Here is a 16,809-nt window from a genome sequence, read left to right on the forward strand (position 1 = left end):
GTTTCTAGATATTTGTTACCACTTCTCTGCCATAGACATGTTCATCATTGTCTACATGTGTCCATAGGTCTTTTCCTTCTGACATGCTCTTAAGGAGCTCCTCCCCTCTATTTTGACTTTTAAATGCTATCTTCTTATTTACTCATAGTAACTCCAAATACCTCTAACTTTATATCATCAAACAGTTTGTGTCTGTCTTCTTCCCACCTACTCCATCCAAACTGCATCCTAGCCTTGCATTTCTCAAGCAAAAATGATATCAAAACCTACCCTGTGCTCTTATTAACAAAAGAACCATCTTCCCCACAGATAAACTAAGCAATTCCAATAGGAGGAGGAAACAGCCATAATCCGTTTTTTCAATAGCGTTTTTCTTCCTACTCTGTTATTACTTAAGTAAGAAGCAGCAAAAATGCAGCTGAAAAATTTAACGAAATCAGAAATTCCCCAACAGATTTTAGCAGAATTTCTGTGTATAATAAAAAGTACCTAGAAAAGTGTGAGTCCAGATTCTGCTGATGCTCTTGTGACTCATGTAAAAGCAGGAACCATCTCTTCTAACAAAGAGATACACCTGCAGTAATCTGTTATCCTCTCAATCTCTGGCCAGCTCTTGCTGATGCATGCAGACATTGCCACCCTCAGCCTGCACTTTCTCCTTACATCTGTTGTACAATGATTCATCTCTTAAGCGGCCATGGGCTGCAGCTTCTCTCTTAAACACAGCATTATAATGCTTGCATTTTTACTCTTTCACAACTCAGCTTTCAGTTAATGCACATTCTCTGAAAACTTTCTTACATAATCCGCAATCTTTTCTCCAATCCCAATTACTGCAATTATCCTTCAATTTCTACCTACATGATTGAATAAAAATCCCTGCTCTCCAGCTTCCTCACTTCTTTATCTCCATTGTTTTTCATCTCCATTTACCTCTGATAGAACGGAGATGAAATTGGAACGTGTCGCCATCTAAAATTCCTTCACCTCTTAAATCTTAAACTTTAATTTCCTATTACCAACAATTTTCAGGATTCCTTCTTTCTCTCACTCCCTTTAAGACTACATTTTAAGTCTTTTGAGAGAATTCTGGGAAAAGAAGGCTGAGCCAGTGTCTCTGACTCTTCTCTTCTTAACAATCCAAAAGTAACAAGGGCAAGAACAGAAAAGACCACCACATTGTCAATAAAATTAACAAAAGTTCATACCCTGAATTAAAATATGGAAAGATGAGTTCTGAAGTGCAAGGAATTTTGGACCAGGGCATTGGCTACTTGTAGGAGATCGAGCAGATCCCGCACCGTGTTCAGAGCAGAGCTTGCAGTAGGAGCATCACACCTTAAGTGGCAAACAGTGATCTCCTGTTAGAACAGCAAGATTCTAGTGGGTGGACCGGCACTGGGAGCCTCCCTGACACCTTTGTGTTATAAAGAAGTGGCCCAGAAGGTGGAACTGAAAAAGAAAATATATAGAAAAGCTGACTTCAGTGTGAGAGTGGCAGCATAGAAAATAAAACATAAATAACAATCAGTCCTGTACCAGCTAGAAAAGAAGATCTGAGCACTCCTGTGTGTGCACATTTAGAAAAACACACATGTGTGACATGGTGGACTTCCCAGAGCCCCCAGGGGACCTTCCTGCTACCCTAAAATATGCAAGAGTATAAGGAAACACTTGGAGAAATCTGTCTGAATTGCTATACCGCAAGCCCACCTTCCTCTCTGATACCTCTCCCAACTCTTCTTCAAAACTAACCAGTTGTCCAAAATGGGCAATACTTAGTAAAATGAAGAAATAGAAGGAGGATAAAGAGAGGAATTCACTAAACAAAAGGCTGATTATCATTGGTCAAAAAATAAATACAATAAAATAAGTGATTATTTGCACACCTGACTCCCTGCACCAGACTTAAACTACTATTTTTTGCATTCTCAGCAACAAGCAGAGTGACTTGGACATAATAAATGGTGCATCTAGATTTGATGATAAATAAGTGATTTTCTAAAGTAACATTTCAAATATTATTGATCTCCTTGAGAAAATGACTTGGGGTGATTGAGCCTTCCTGGATTTTCTGAAAGGAAAGAAATGTGTGTAATTTTCTGTGCTAAGCTTAATTAAGGCAGGTCCTTTTAAAAGTTTAATTAATTCAACAAGTATTTGTTGGGTCCTTTACTATGTGCAGATCAATTTGCAAAGTTCTACCTTGGATCTAAAAACAAGCCCTCAAGAAGTTATATATCTATGATGTAATGAATTTAATTCTTAAGTTTTAATTGTTAAGTATTATGAGTACATAATAGGTGTATATACTTATGAGATACATGTGCTGTTTTGATACAGGTATGCAATGTATAATGATCATATCAGGGTAGTTAAGGTAACTATCACCTCAAGCATTTATCATTTCTTTGTGTTAGGGACATCTCAATTTCACTCTTTCAGTTATTTTAAAATACAGAATACATTGTTGTTGACCATAGTAACCCTGATATGCTATCAAATACTGGATCTTATTCATTCTACCTAACTATATTTTTGTACCCATCAATCATTCCCGCTTTTCCCCAACCCCCTGTCTCCACTACCCTTCCCAGTTTCTGGTAATTATCATTCTATTCTTTATCCCAATGAGTTCAGTTTTTTTAATTTTTAGCTCCCACAAATGAATAAAGACGTGAAATTTGTTTTTCTGTACCTGGCTTATTTCATTTAACATAATGTCATCCAGTTCGATCCATGTTTTTGCAAATGACATGTTTTCATTCTTTTTAACTGCAGAATAATATTCCAATGTACACATGTGACTAAATTTTCACTATCTATTCATCCACAGATGGACACTGATTCCCAATCTTGGCTATTGTGAATAATACTGCAAAAAATATTGTGCAGATATCTCTTTGATATACTGATTTCCCTTCTTTTAGATATATACCTAGCAGTGGGCCTGCTGGATCACATGGTAACTTTAGGTCTTTAAGGAGCTTTATAAGCTTTAGTTCTTATAATCAGCTTTATACTGTTTTATATGTGACTGCACTAATTTACATTCCCACCAACAGTTTACAAGGGTTCCCCTTTCTTCACATCCTTGCTAGCATTTATTATTGCCTGACTTTTGGATAATAGCTATTTTAACTCGGTGAGATTTTGTATTTCTCTGATGATTAATGATGTTGAGCATTTTTTATATACCGTTGACCATTTGTATGTCTTCTTTTGAGAGATATCTATTGAGATCTTTTGCCCAATTGAGCATTTGATTAGTCGGTCTTTTTCTTTTGAGTTGTTTGAACTCCTTATATATTCTGGTTTTAATCCATTGTCTGATGGATAGTTTGCAAATATCTTCTACCATTCTGTGTTTTGTCTCTTCACTTTGTTGTTTCCTTTGCTGTGCAGAAGCTTTTTAGATTGTTATGATCCCATTTGTCCATTTTTGCTTTGGTTGCCTGTGCTTTTAAGGTATTACTCAAGAAATCTTTACCAGACCAATGTCTTTGCGAGTTTCCCCAATGTTTTCCTTTAGGTTAAGGTCTTAGACTTAAATATTTAATCCATTTTTATTTGACTTTTATATACAGCCAGAGATAGAGATCTAGGTTTGTTTTTCTGCATATGGATATCCAGTTTTCCCAACATCATTTATTGAAGAGACTATCCCTTCATCAATGTATGCCCTTGGCACCTTTATCAAAACAGAGTTCTCTGTAGATGTCTGCATTTATTTTTGGATTCTCTATTCTGTTCCACTAAACTTTGTGTCTGTTTTTATATAATGCTGCTTTGGTTATTATAATGTTGCAGTATAATTTGATTACAACAGGAGGTAGTGTGATTCCTCCAGTTTTGTTCTCTTTGCTCAGGATGACTGTAGCTATTTTGGGTCTTTTGTGTTTCCATATAAATGTTACGATTTATTGAGATGCTGATCCACTGACTATGAAAAAATTCCTTTGTGACTCCCTTTTGGGAAAAGATTACTTGAAAAATGTCAAGTTATCATCTATTTCTTCACTGCCCAATAGGGCAAAATTCTCAAAAGTTTATACTTGATACATCTTCTTGACAATGTTCCACTGTTCCAATGTGTTCTCAAAAACCTTCCAGTCTGCCTGGCCTCCATACCACTCCTCCAAGATTATACTTGTCAAAGTCTCAAGAACTTCCATGTTTCCAAATTCAGTGGGCCTTTTTCAATCCTTCTCTTACTTTATATTCAGTTGCATCCACATGAGTGGCCACTCATTCTTTGAAACCTTATCCTTTACTTCTGAGAGATGACACTTTGTTTTTTAGCCTATCTCACTTCAATCTACTTTGATGACTTCACTGCCTTCACCAGACCTCAAAAAGTTATAATTCCGCAGGCTCAATTCAGGTAATTTGTGTTTTTCTAAGCTCTTTATAGATAATCTTGTTAATTTCCATAGTGTTAAATAACATGATATCAATAGATTTTGATTGCCAAATGTATAGCCCTAGTTCTCAATCTGTTCTGAGCTCTAAACTCTTAGAGCTAGCTGCCTGGTGGCATTTTAGTGTGTACATTGCATGCATCTTAAAGGTAACAAGTCCAAAAGGGAACTCTCACTTTCCCACCTCATCTGTTTCTAGTTTATCTATAGCAATAAGCAGCAGCATGCTCTACCTAAATACTACAGAGTCATCCTCATTGCCTCTTTCCCTTATCCCTTAGATTTAATTCATGAACGAGACCTGCCAATTGTTCCCTCAAATGTTATCTTGAATACATATCCACTTCTCAAATATTCATTCCTTCAAATGTTTACATTGGATAAACATGCATTCCTTGACATCCCTGTTTCCACCACTCTAGTTCAAGCCAGCATCTGGTCTTGCCTGCACTAGTGCAATATCCTGCTAACTGATCTCTTTGTTTCTTCTCTTGCTTTGCCCCAATCAATATTCCCCTCAGTATCTGAGTAACTTTTAAAAAACATAATCTGACTGAGTGACTCATTTCACACCTCACTGCTGAATAGCCTTCAGTGGCGTCCTGAAGAACCTGAAATGAAATACAGTGGGTAAGACCTTCCTCGTGCCTCCTGCAGCTCCATCTATCTGCCCCACTTCTCTGCGGCGGGCACTTCCGGTTTCTTTCCTCTTCCTGTAAATGTGTTCCGTTCTTTTTCTCCTCAGACTCTTTGCCCCTGATTGTTTTCCTCAACCTGACTTGCTCTTTCCCCTATTTTTCCTACGGTCTACCTTTCTCCTTTCATGTATCAACTCAAGCCACCTCAGTCTGTGTCGATCCTACCTAAAGTTACCAGCACGCACATAAGATTCTCTATGCCTTCAAGTTGTATTTCCTTCAGAGCATTTAAAATGAAATAGATGGCTTTTGCTTATTATTGAGGAGTGATGTTGAGTTGGGCTGCGCGGCACTAGGGTATTGTTTTCTCTCTAGACATGCTCCACACACACCCCATATGTGTTGTCACCGAGGTTAGAGATCTTTTTGGCCTAGTTGACCAGTGTTATCCAAATGCCCAGAGCTACACTAGCACAAAGAAACCCGCTGAATTCATACTTGTCGGATAAATTAATGAATAATCTTCATTATAAACAAATAAAGACTCTTATTTTTTAGCGTCAACCCAGAAGATTTAATCCTTGTGAACGTTAATGGGAAGTGAATCTAAGATCAGTCCCTACAACAATATAGTCTAGATTACAATAAGAAACCTAATTAAAAGTGAAATGTGGATCTTCTCAGGTGATATATATCCCTAGTACACAGGAAGTATGGGTATGGAAAAAATTCACCACCAGTTTTTGCAGGTAATTTCAGATAACAGTCATACATCACTGTATCCATATCGTCTTTTCAGTCCACAACTACCAATATCTTAAATTAAAAATCTGGGTTCCAAAGGTATTTTTCTTCTCTGCTCATCTTTTTCACAGAAATTTTTTCACTAAAATGTAATTGAGAGATTGGCCACTTGAGGGCACTTTAGCTCCTTTACAAACACCCTTGGAAAAAAAAAAAAAAAAAAAAAAACCAGACCACTTCCTTTCAAGGAGGTAAAAATCAATTTCCCTAATATTATATCCTTGATTCTGATTCTTAAATCTCAAACTCCTAATATTCAAATCAGCTACTGCTAATTCAAGATATCAACATTACTAACTCATGCCATCATTTTATTCAACTTGCTTATCACAACTGTCTTCTGTCTGCTTTCTCATGAAGACCACAGCACTATCCATTTTAGGCTAATGATCAACAACTAGGGTGAGTATTAGAATCATGTGGAAGAATTGTCAAAATATGCCTTTTGTAGCCTCACTCTGATCCACTCAGATGCACTAAATCACAACCATCGGTAACATCAGTGTAGTTTTTTTTGAAAAGCTCCCTAAGTGCTTCTGATACATACTTGGATGAGAACAAGGGAGTTTTCAACCAGTCAAGTAAAAAATAATGTTTAAAAACCATACAGCTACTTCTGCTTATCTACAGAATCTGAGCACCAAGTAAAAAAGCATCCATTGCATTCCTGATTTCTTATTCTTCCTGGATTCCTGGCTGCTTTTTGTTGTTCCATCTCCTTGTGGAGGAAAGGATTATATCCCCATTTCACCTTCACCACCGCTTTTTAAGCAGCTTTGCATTGCTTGCCTTCTCTTTCTAGACTAACACGCTCAGCTGTGGTGGCACAGAGAAGGAAACGGGCCTAAATTTTGCCACAGGCAGGTAGAAAATATTGAAAAGTAGACTGTGATACTTCCACAATTTTCATGTTATTCCAACTGCAAGGGTGAGCTCTTCAAAAGCGTAATGATAAATCAGCCTGTCTTTCGTTGGACTCCACCACCAGAAAAAAAAGTAACCAGTTCATCTCTTTACCTCCTTTATCAGCATGGTCTCCTGCCTTTGGTAACAAGTATTAAAAACTGGCTCTAACTTAAATAAGAAGGGACATTTTCAAGGAAGACTCCAGAGTAGTTCTGATATAGGACTTAAGAAGAAATTACTTATGCAGATAGTGAGGGTATGGGAGTCTTTGGTAACTTTTTCCTTTTAATGAAAAGCAGCCCCAAATCATTTTCTTTACTAACAAAAATCCTGTAAAATCGAGCTGCAGACATAGACGCCCGCAGTTGTGCCAATTATGTTCAAACTGGCAGCTCCATCTTCACCTCTTTTTGCAAGCCATGTAAGGAGCATCCACAATGGTACTGGCCAAATGGAAAGCTATTTGCATAACCAGATTAGGGGGTGGTGACCAGCCTTCCCTGCCCACTACGTTAATATCACACCCGATCAAACCAATCTGTGTGCCCTATGTACATCAGACACCGCCTCCTCACCTGCCTATAAATCCAGCTAACTCTACCACGGTTTGGCCTTTTCTTCTCAGAAGCCCCTCTCTATAACTAGAGAGCAAACTGTTCTTTCTCTTTCTTCTGCCTATTAAACCATGGCTCCTAAACTCCTCGTGTGTGTCCAGGTCCTAAATTTTCTTAGCATGAGACAAGGAAACCCGGGTATTTATCCCATACAATGAAGCTTCAGTTTCAAGATGGAAAATGTTGTGAACAACTGCATCTCAGAAGAGACAAGAACCAGGGCACCTCTGGGAATCTCTGCAGGAATCATGGCATTTCCTTAAAGCATCTGACTGCCCCAAGGACTGCCATCAAAACGTTTCTGTCTGACTACCTTCAGTTCTGAGGCTTCCTCTGTCAAGGGTCTCCTGCAGTAAGAAGTCAGGTCTGATGTGGATCCAGTATAGTTCTGAAGTGGAAGGATGGTGTCTGGTGAGCAGGTGTCATGGAGGGCCAGTGGCATGTGCATGGTGGTAGGGTGCTGTGTGAGTCAGGCTACACAGACATGAATAGCATCTACTGCTTTAGCATCTTTCCTCACCGCCACGTGACATTTCTCTGCTCTGAGGAGATCATACACCTTGATTATACAAGTATGCCAGCTACATTCATATTCCAGTGCCAGCAATGCCATTAGCTCCCTTTTTCAGGCCAACTCATATGTATTAGTGAATATATTTGTTTCTCCTGCAAGAATATGAGATGCAGGAGGGCTGTACATTGATTCTGCATATTTTTATCCCAAGCCTAGGAGGAAAGCCAACTCAGGAGACAACTGGAGAGGAGCACCTTCAATTCACTTTTGGAATCTAGGTTGTATGCTGATAAGAAACATGTGAAAAAAAGTGTGTGTGTGTCTGTGTGTGTGTGTGTGCATGCACACCCCCATGTATTGGTGGGGTTGAGGGAGAGATGTCCCACTTTAACATAGAATGAATGAATCAATGATGACATAGTGTAGTCATATTGAGATAGAGGTGCTGCACTTTGGAATAAGAGAGGCATAATAAGCCTATCCTGTTTATTTAGCAGATTATTTAACTTGCAGTGCATCTATTTCTTCCTCTATGAAATGGAGAAAAAATCCTATGAATCCCTGTGAGGACTAAATTGGATAATGTGTTATGCTGGGTGTGGTTGAATAGTTCTCAGCAGCCAATCCCACCTGTTTCCAAGTTCCTTTTTGTACATGGGAGCTGGGGAGATAAATGCTGCATTCAGCAGACTCCTTAGCAACAAGAGCTGTGGGTGTGAATTGTGTCTGCCAAACAGAGGGAGAAGTTGGACGTGAGCTAGAGGCCAAGTCCTTCACACTTGACTTCCTGCTGGCTAGCAAGGTGGCAGAAATAGGGTTTTCGTGCAACAGAGTTTGCATGCATTTTCCAGATTTTTCAGTGTTTTGAGATTTTTGACATCACCGCAGTGATGACCTCAGAGGGGTGCACTCCTAAGGAGTCAGGTCCACATTGTTTTGACAGTCATCCCACAATATCCACTAGAACACCGACTTCTCTGACCCTTCCATTGATTGTCAGGATCTCACTTGCAGTATTAACCCACTTCTGTTTTAAGTCTCCAGAGTGGTTTCCATTTCCTGTTCTGAGCACTGACTAATATAGACACACAAAATGTGTAACAGAGCACCTTTTTCTGCCTAAAAAATGCTTGATAAATATAGCTATTAATATTATTACGATCTAGTGTTTGACCTTAAACAAGTTGCTTAATCATACTAAGCCTGAATTTTCTTATCTATAAAACAGTGACCTTCTTGAGGAACTGCTGTACAGATAACATAATATGTGAAAAGTGCTTAGCACAGTGAGTAGATGCTCCATAAATTTTATGTATGATTATATATTCCTTTTATTCATTTTCCCTTTTTAACATATAAATTATTTTAATAGTCTTTTGACTTAATCCACACATAGTGTAACACTATAACAGCATCAAACAGGTGTATGCCAGTGTCTATGTTATTGACATGTAGTAGATTTCTAAATTTAGAAATGTGTTATACAGGGAGCCAGCTTAAACCTAAATTAGGAGAGTTTCTTAAAAACTAATTGACTGACTCTTACCTCTGGAATTTTTCCTTAGACTTTGTTCTACAGTCACTAGAGGGCAGACAAATACAGAATAATCAGTACAAGCTAAAGCAGTAAATTCTTGATGAGCTTTCTGAATATGAGTAGAAACTGTATTTTTCAAACATGAAAATAGAAGAACAAAGACACTTACTACGTAAGGACCCAATATCAGTTAAAAGGTTATATGTTTTTTTTGACTACATAGTTTTATAAAATTAGTAAGCACAATTTTCCAGCTCATAATTATGTAAATTTTAAGGTAAAATCATTCAACAACACATAGATGAATTTCTTAAAATTAACAAGAGAATTAAATAATCTATTCATTAGAACAGAGAGAGAAGGTAGCATAGTAATAGGATAAGGAATCTGGGAATACAAAGACCCAAACTCCAAATGGGCCATTTTACCTATTAGATGTTGTAGGCTCAGTGCTTGGGGCCTACAGACTTTCAAGATACTAGAAAAAACATTTGAAACTTGTAAAATTGACTCCAAACTTTGAAATGAAAACTGTTTCTATTTACACACACACACACACACACACACACACACACAGAGGCACATATATGCACACAAGCTAACAAGCAATATTCCCAAAACAGGAAGAACCTGTTGGGATTTTGACTGAATGGCAATAAACGATTTTCATAGAACTGCCCTCTTTACAATATTGAGTCCTACAATCTATAAATATGGTATGTCCCTCTGTTTATTTGAGTCTCATTTTAACGGTTTTAAATTATATTTTACACTTTCTATGCAGAGTTTTTGAACATATTTCAAGTTAGGTGTGTAAAATTTTTTTTAATTTTTAAGTTTTGGGGTACATGCGCAGATCTTACAGGATTGTTACATAGGTATACACATGCCATGGTGGTTTGCTGCATCCATCCCCCTGTCATATACATTAGGTATTTCTCCTGTTATCCCTCCCCAATCTCCCCAGCCCCCGCTATCCCTCCCTTAGCCCCCTAACACTACGACAGACCACAGTGTGTGATGTTCCCCTCCCTGTGTCCATGTGTTCTCATTGTTCAACACCCACCTATGAGTGAGAACATGTGGTGTTTGGTTTTCTGTCCTTGTGTCAGTTTGCTGAGAATGATGGTTTCCAGATTCATCCATGTCCCTGCAAAGGACATGAACTCATCCTTTTTTATGGCTGCATAGTATTCCATGGTGTATATGTGCCACATTTTCTTTATCCAGTCTATCATTGATGGGCATTTTGGTTGGTTCCAGGTCTTTGCTATTGTAAACAGTGCTGCAGTGAACATACCTGTGCATGTGTCTTTATAATAGATCAATTTATAATCCTTTGGGTATATACCCAGTAATGGGATTGCTGGGTCAAATGGTATTTCTATTTCTAGATCCTTGAGGAATTGCCACACTGTCTTCCACAATGGTTGAACTAATTTACACTCCCACCAACAGTGTAAAAGTGTTCCTATTTCTCCACATCCTCTCCAGCATCTGTTGACTCCAGATTTTTTAATGATCACCATTCTAATTGGCATGAAATGGTATCTCAATGTGGTTTTGATTTGCATTTCTCTAATGACCAGTGATGATGAGCATTTTTTCATATGTATGTTGGCTGCATAAATGTCTTCTTTTGAAAAGTATCTGTTCATATCTTTTACCCACTTTTTGATGGGGTTTTTTGCTTTTTGTTTTTTTTTTTCTTGTATATTTGTTTTAGTTCTTTGTAGATTCTGGATATTAGCCCTTTGTTAGATGGGTAGCTTGCAAAAATTTTTTCCCATTCTGTTGGCTGCCAGTTCACTCTAATGATTGTTTCTTTTGCTGTGCAGAAGCTCTTAAGTTTAATTAGATCCCATTTGTCTATTTTGGCTTTTGTTGTTATTGCTTTTGGTGTTTTAGTCATGAAGTCCTTGCCCATGCCTATCTCCTGAATGGTATTGACTAGGTTTTCTTCTAGGGTGTTAGGCCTTATGTTGAAATCTTTAATCCATCTGGTGCTCTGATATCCATTCTTCTGTTTGATCCATTCAGCTGTTGAAACTTCTGTATGCTTCGTGAAGTTCTCGTGCTGTGTTTTTCAGCTCCATTAAGTCGTTTATGCTCTTCTCTAAGCTGGTTATTCTAGTTAGCATTTCGTCTAACCTTTTTTCAAGGTTCTTAGTTTCTCTGCATTGTGTTGGAACATGTTCCTTTAGCTCAGAGAAATTTGCTATTACCCACCTTCTGAAGCCTGCTTCTGTCAATTTATCAAACTCATTCTCTATCCAGTTTTGTTCCCTTGCTGGTTAGGAGTTATGATTCCCTTGGAGGAGGAGAGGCATTCCGGTTTTTGGTGATTTCATCATTTTTTCACTGGTTTCTTCCCATCTTCACGGATTTATCTATCTTTGCTCTTTGAAGTTGATTTTCAGTTGGGGTCTCTTAGCGGACATCCTTTCTGTTGATGTTGAAGCTATTTCTTTCTGTTTTTTTAGTTTTCCTTCTAACAATCAGGCCTCTCTGCTGCAGGACTGCTGGAGGTCCACTCCAGATCCTGCTTGCCTGGAAACACCTTCGGTGGCTGCAGAACAGTAAGTGTTGCTCCCTGTTCCTTCTTCTGGTATCTTCGTCCCAGAAGGGTACCCACCAGATGTAGCCAGAGCTCTCCTTTATGAGGTGCCTCTTTGGATATATGGGGTCAGGAAGTTGCTTGAGGAGGCAGTCTGTCCCTTATCAGAGCTCAAGTGCTGTGCTGGGAACTCTGTCGTTCCATTCAGAGGTGCTGGGCAGGGATGTTTAAGTCTGCTGCAGCAGAACTCACAATTGCCTGTGTTCCCAGGCGCTCTGTCCCAGAAAGGTGGGGCTTTATTTATAAGTCTCTGATATGCTGCTGCCTTTTTTTAGAGATGCCCTGCCCAGCAAGGAGGTAGTCTACACACAGTCTGCCTGCAGAGGCACTGCTGAGCTGCCATGGGCTCTGTCCAGCTGCTCTGCAAATGCCCTTGCAGTTTTGTTTACACAAGTAAGGGTAGAACTGCCTTGGTAATGGCGGGCTGCCTTAGTAATGGCAGACACACTTCCCCCTACGGAGTTCGACAGTCCAGGTCCAGCTCAAACTGCTGCACTGGCTGCGAAACTCTCAAGTCAGTGCATTTCAGAATGCTGGTCTTTGTTGGGGTAGGACCCACTGAGCCAAACCACCTAGCTCCCAGCCTTCAGCACCCTCTTTTTGAGGGGAATGTGTAGCCGTGTCTCATAGGCATTCCAGGCACCAGTTAAAACAGCTGCCCAGAATTGTTCAGGTTTTTGTGCTGGAAACCTGGGGCGCTTGTTGGCCAGTGGGAATCTCCTGGTCTGTGGGCCATAAAGACCACAGGACAAGCGCAGTATCTGAACCGAAGTGCCAGAGTGTCTGGAAAAGCCCCAATGGCCTCAGTTGGGTAGGAGGGAGGTCCTCTGGTCCAATGCACTTCCCGGGTGAGGCAGCGCTCCACCCTGCCTCGGTTCACCCTCCTTGGGCTACACCCACTGTCCAACCAGTCCCACTGAGATGTACCTGGTACCTGGGTTGGAAATGCAGTGATCACTCGCTCTCTGCATCACTCTCACTGGGACCTGTGCTCCAGAGCTGTTCCTATTCGGTCATCTTGGTGGAGCTCCTCAGGAATATTCTTAATATTTTTATACTATTTTAAATAATATTCTTCATTTTAATTTCTAACACTATTACTGTTATATATAAATACAATATCTGTACATGGTGAAGTTATCTAACTTGCTAAATTCTTTTATTAATTGATATTAATTTTGTGTAGAATCTCTTGAATTTTCTGTATATATGATCCTCTCTTCTGCAAATAATGTCAATTCTATTTCTTACTTTGCTATATTTTTATTTCTTTTTCCTACTGCATTGCTATGTACCCCCCAGTATATGAGGAAGTAAATTAATGAAAGCAGCATCCTAGCCTTGTTATTGAAATAGATGGAGAACTTTTTATCATTATATGTAATATTTGTTAATGGCTTATCAATTTTATTATTTTAAATTTATCAACTTTGATGATGTCTTTGTTTATGTGTTTGTTCTATTCCTTTTTTTTCCTGCTATCTTGTTTTTGTTTCTATTATAGTCTTTGGATTGAATTTGCTCTTCTTTTTCCAACATTCAACACCATAAAATGGAGGCTTCATTGATTGACTTTTAGACTTCCCTTCAAAATATAGGAATATAGGATTTTCAGTTTAAATTTCTCTTTGAACACATCTTTGATACAGTCCCACAAATTCTAAATGTTGTACTTTTATTATGTATTTTATGATATTCCTAATTTTCATTGTGATTTCTTCTCTCATAATTTTTATATAAACACATTTTTAAATTTTCAAATATACAGGCTATTTCCACTTTGGTTTTCTTTGTTGTGGTCAGAGAACACACTGTTATTTTATTTTATTTTATTTTGCCTTTTTTTCAACACAGAGTCTTGTTCAGTCACCCAGGCTGGAGTGCAGTGGCACAATCTCGGCTCATTGCAACCTCTGCCTCTTGGGTTCAAGTGATTCTTCTGCCTCAGCCTCCAGAGTAACTGGGACTATAGATGCATGCAATCACACCAACTAATTTTTGTATTTTTAGTAGAGACAGGGTTTCACCATATTGGCCAGGCTGGTCTTGAATTCCTGACCTTGTGATCCATCCACATCGGCCTCCCAAAGTCCCGGGATTACAGGCGTGAGCAACATGCTTGGCCATGCTGTTATTTTAAATGCACCAAAATTTATAGATGGTTTATATGTGATAGAGGGATATGAAGTTTGCAGTTGCAAAGTTTGTATTACCATTAGGGGAAGCTGCTTTGAAATCTTCCACTATCACTGTGTATTTAATTATTGATGTAGTTCTGTTCATTTTTATACATATATATGTCATATGTTAGTTCATTCCAAATTAGAATTTATATTGACACTTGCTAAATTAAACTTCTTGTAATTACAAGTAGCCTACTTTATCTCTGGTGATATGCACTGCCTTAAACTCTAGTTTGCCTGATATTAATGTGTTTACATACATATCTTGATTAATACGACCTTGTTTTGTAGAAGTTGTTGGTGAAGTGGACAGATCAGTTATATAAGTGATAAAACAATTATAAACACTGAGTTGAAAATAATAAATTAGAATTACTCAACCTGAAGCCCCCACATCTTCATTCTGAAATTATTTAGTAATTCTTATAATATTATATAGATTAAAATCATTCTTTGATGTCCTTAGACTGTGCCTTTTCTAGTCTTCCATATCTGTTCTCTTCCTTGGTGTGTAATGTTCCACCTCAAAACACATGTGATGCACTTGCTACTGATATGGATAGGAGACAAGAAAATACGAAGTAGAAGAGGGCAGTTCCGCAGCAAAAGCTTCACCCTCAAGCTTGGAGACCCACAGCCCTAAGTGGGAAGCATTTCTGTTTTTGCACCCAAAAAGTTGCCTTTTGGCCTGCCATGCCCCTCTATCCTGTACCCATATAAAACCCCAAACCTCAGGCTCCAGAAGCACACGAGCAAACAAAGAGACAAGGAGACAAGCAGACAAATGGTGGAACAGCACAGCAGAGAAATGAAAAAGAAGGAATTTCTGAACACTGAGAGGAGTCTGGCTGGGGACGATCAAAGGGGAGCTCAGCCTTTGGATGGTCAAACTCCGGTGGAAGATCATTTTCCCACTCCATCCCCCATCCATTCTGCTGAGAGTCACCTCCACCACTCAATAAAACACCACATTCATCCTTCAAGCTTGTGTATGACTCAATTCTTCTGGGACGCTGGGCAAGAACTTGGGATAGATAAAGCTGTCACATTGGCCCTCTGCTCTTCTGTAAAGGCAGAGGGTCCATTGAGCTGGTTAACACTTAAGCTGCCTGCAGATGGCAAGACAAAAATAGCTGGAGGCACCCACCATGGGACTAGAGCTCAAAGCACTCACCTCGGCCCCTACACATGCCCATCTGCATGCTCCACATCTTGTCAGGGGTTTGACCAGTGAACAGTGGTGGTGACCAAACAGGTGAACCCCCTCTCTGTTGCAAGTACTGTGAGGGGAACCAGGGAGCGCTCCCATTTCACTACCTCTCTAGCTTTGGGACTCTCCATGGCGGGGCTGCATCTGGTCTAGCCCTTCCTCTGCAGTCAACGGAACACACTTGACCCAGCAGTGAGTCTGCTTCTGAAAACTTATCCAGTCTACGAAGCTTCTCCTTACAATTGCAAGTATTATTTATTTATCTTTCTATGTGTTCTAATTTAGGAAGGGTCAGGGTTCTAAATATTTTTAAGAAATAATTCCACTGTGTCTGCTTTCTGATCAATTCTCTTTGGTTAACAGGTTTGCGTTGAAAGTTAAACAGTGATTTGAATTTACATTAGTGCCAATTATGCTTCCATTTTATGGCTGCATTATTTTGAATGGTGAAATGAATTTTCTATTAATGCTAATTCTCCCCTGCCCCCATGAAGGTAAAACTAAATTAAATAAACTCTAATAATTCTCATGCCAAATAGTAGACATATTATTTGGAATGTGGTGTTTCTCCAGCCAAGCTCTTAAGGTTGTGCAACATTTTACTTGGTTTTGTTCCATGGTTTAGCCTGGCACTGACCCAACCAGTGCTCTTGAAAACACATGTTCAAGATCACATTAGGGAAGAATATGAGTGGGTGGGTGAGTCAGTGCACTTCCACTAACTCCTCTAAAACAAACAACTAATATCTGTCTGACCAGGTATTAATCAACTTAGTAGGTAGAAAGCTTATTTTAAACAAGAATTCCTTCTGGATGCCAGCAGAAAGTAGGTTACCAAAGAAGTGATTTGGCCAAAACATTTCTGATAGAATTATTAAAGGTTAAAGCACTTAGTAAATTCTAAATTAAAAGAATTATCTATTGCTAGAAGTTTCTGGAAGCCATATTCCTTGGGAACAACCCAAATGTTTGGTCTCAATGCTATCAAAGTGTCTTTCTCCAAATCTCACTGTTATCAGAAAATTACACCATATTACTCATTCCTAAGGCAGATGAAAAATATCACCCCATTATTGCCTTATATTTCCTAGAGTCAACTGGCCAGCTGTATACTGGTAATTGCATACATTCCTTGAGGGCAGGAACTATGCCTGGGTGAATTATAGACAAATTACACATATGTAATGAATATTTACTGAATTTTACTTCCCGACAAATTCTACCACAATTTCATGAAAACTTAAAAAATAAGTTTGCAAGAAAATATTTTATAATGGTGGTAGGTATTGAGACCATTTTAGAAGACTACTGTGTTATGCAATACTGTTACCTAATAGGAAAATAAGTTGGCATGTAGTTATCCAA

At 38.8% G+C, this 16,809-nt stretch overlaps 1 long non-coding RNA gene across 1 annotated transcript in view; it reads right to left on the minus strand.

The window, feature by feature from the left end:
* Positions 1 to 1,242: 1,242 nt before the first annotated feature.
* Positions 1,243 to 16,809, minus strand: part of LOC135272306 (uncharacterized) — a 191,933-nt gene continuing 176,366 nt past the window's right edge. Inside the window, exon 3 of the long non-coding RNA XR_010340420.1 lies at positions 1,243 to 1,452. This is a non-coding gene — a long non-coding RNA (uncharacterized LOC135272306). The remainder of the gene's footprint in view (positions 1,453 to 16,809) is intronic.

The sequence above is a fragment of the Aotus nancymaae genome, unplaced genomic scaffold (assembly GCF_030222135.1).
Source record: "Aotus nancymaae isolate 86718 unplaced genomic scaffold, 86718_ANA_hifiasm-v0.15.2.pri h1tg000108l, whole genome shotgun sequence".
NCBI classification, from domain to species: domain Eukaryota; kingdom Metazoa; phylum Chordata; class Mammalia; order Primates; family Aotidae; genus Aotus; species Aotus nancymaae.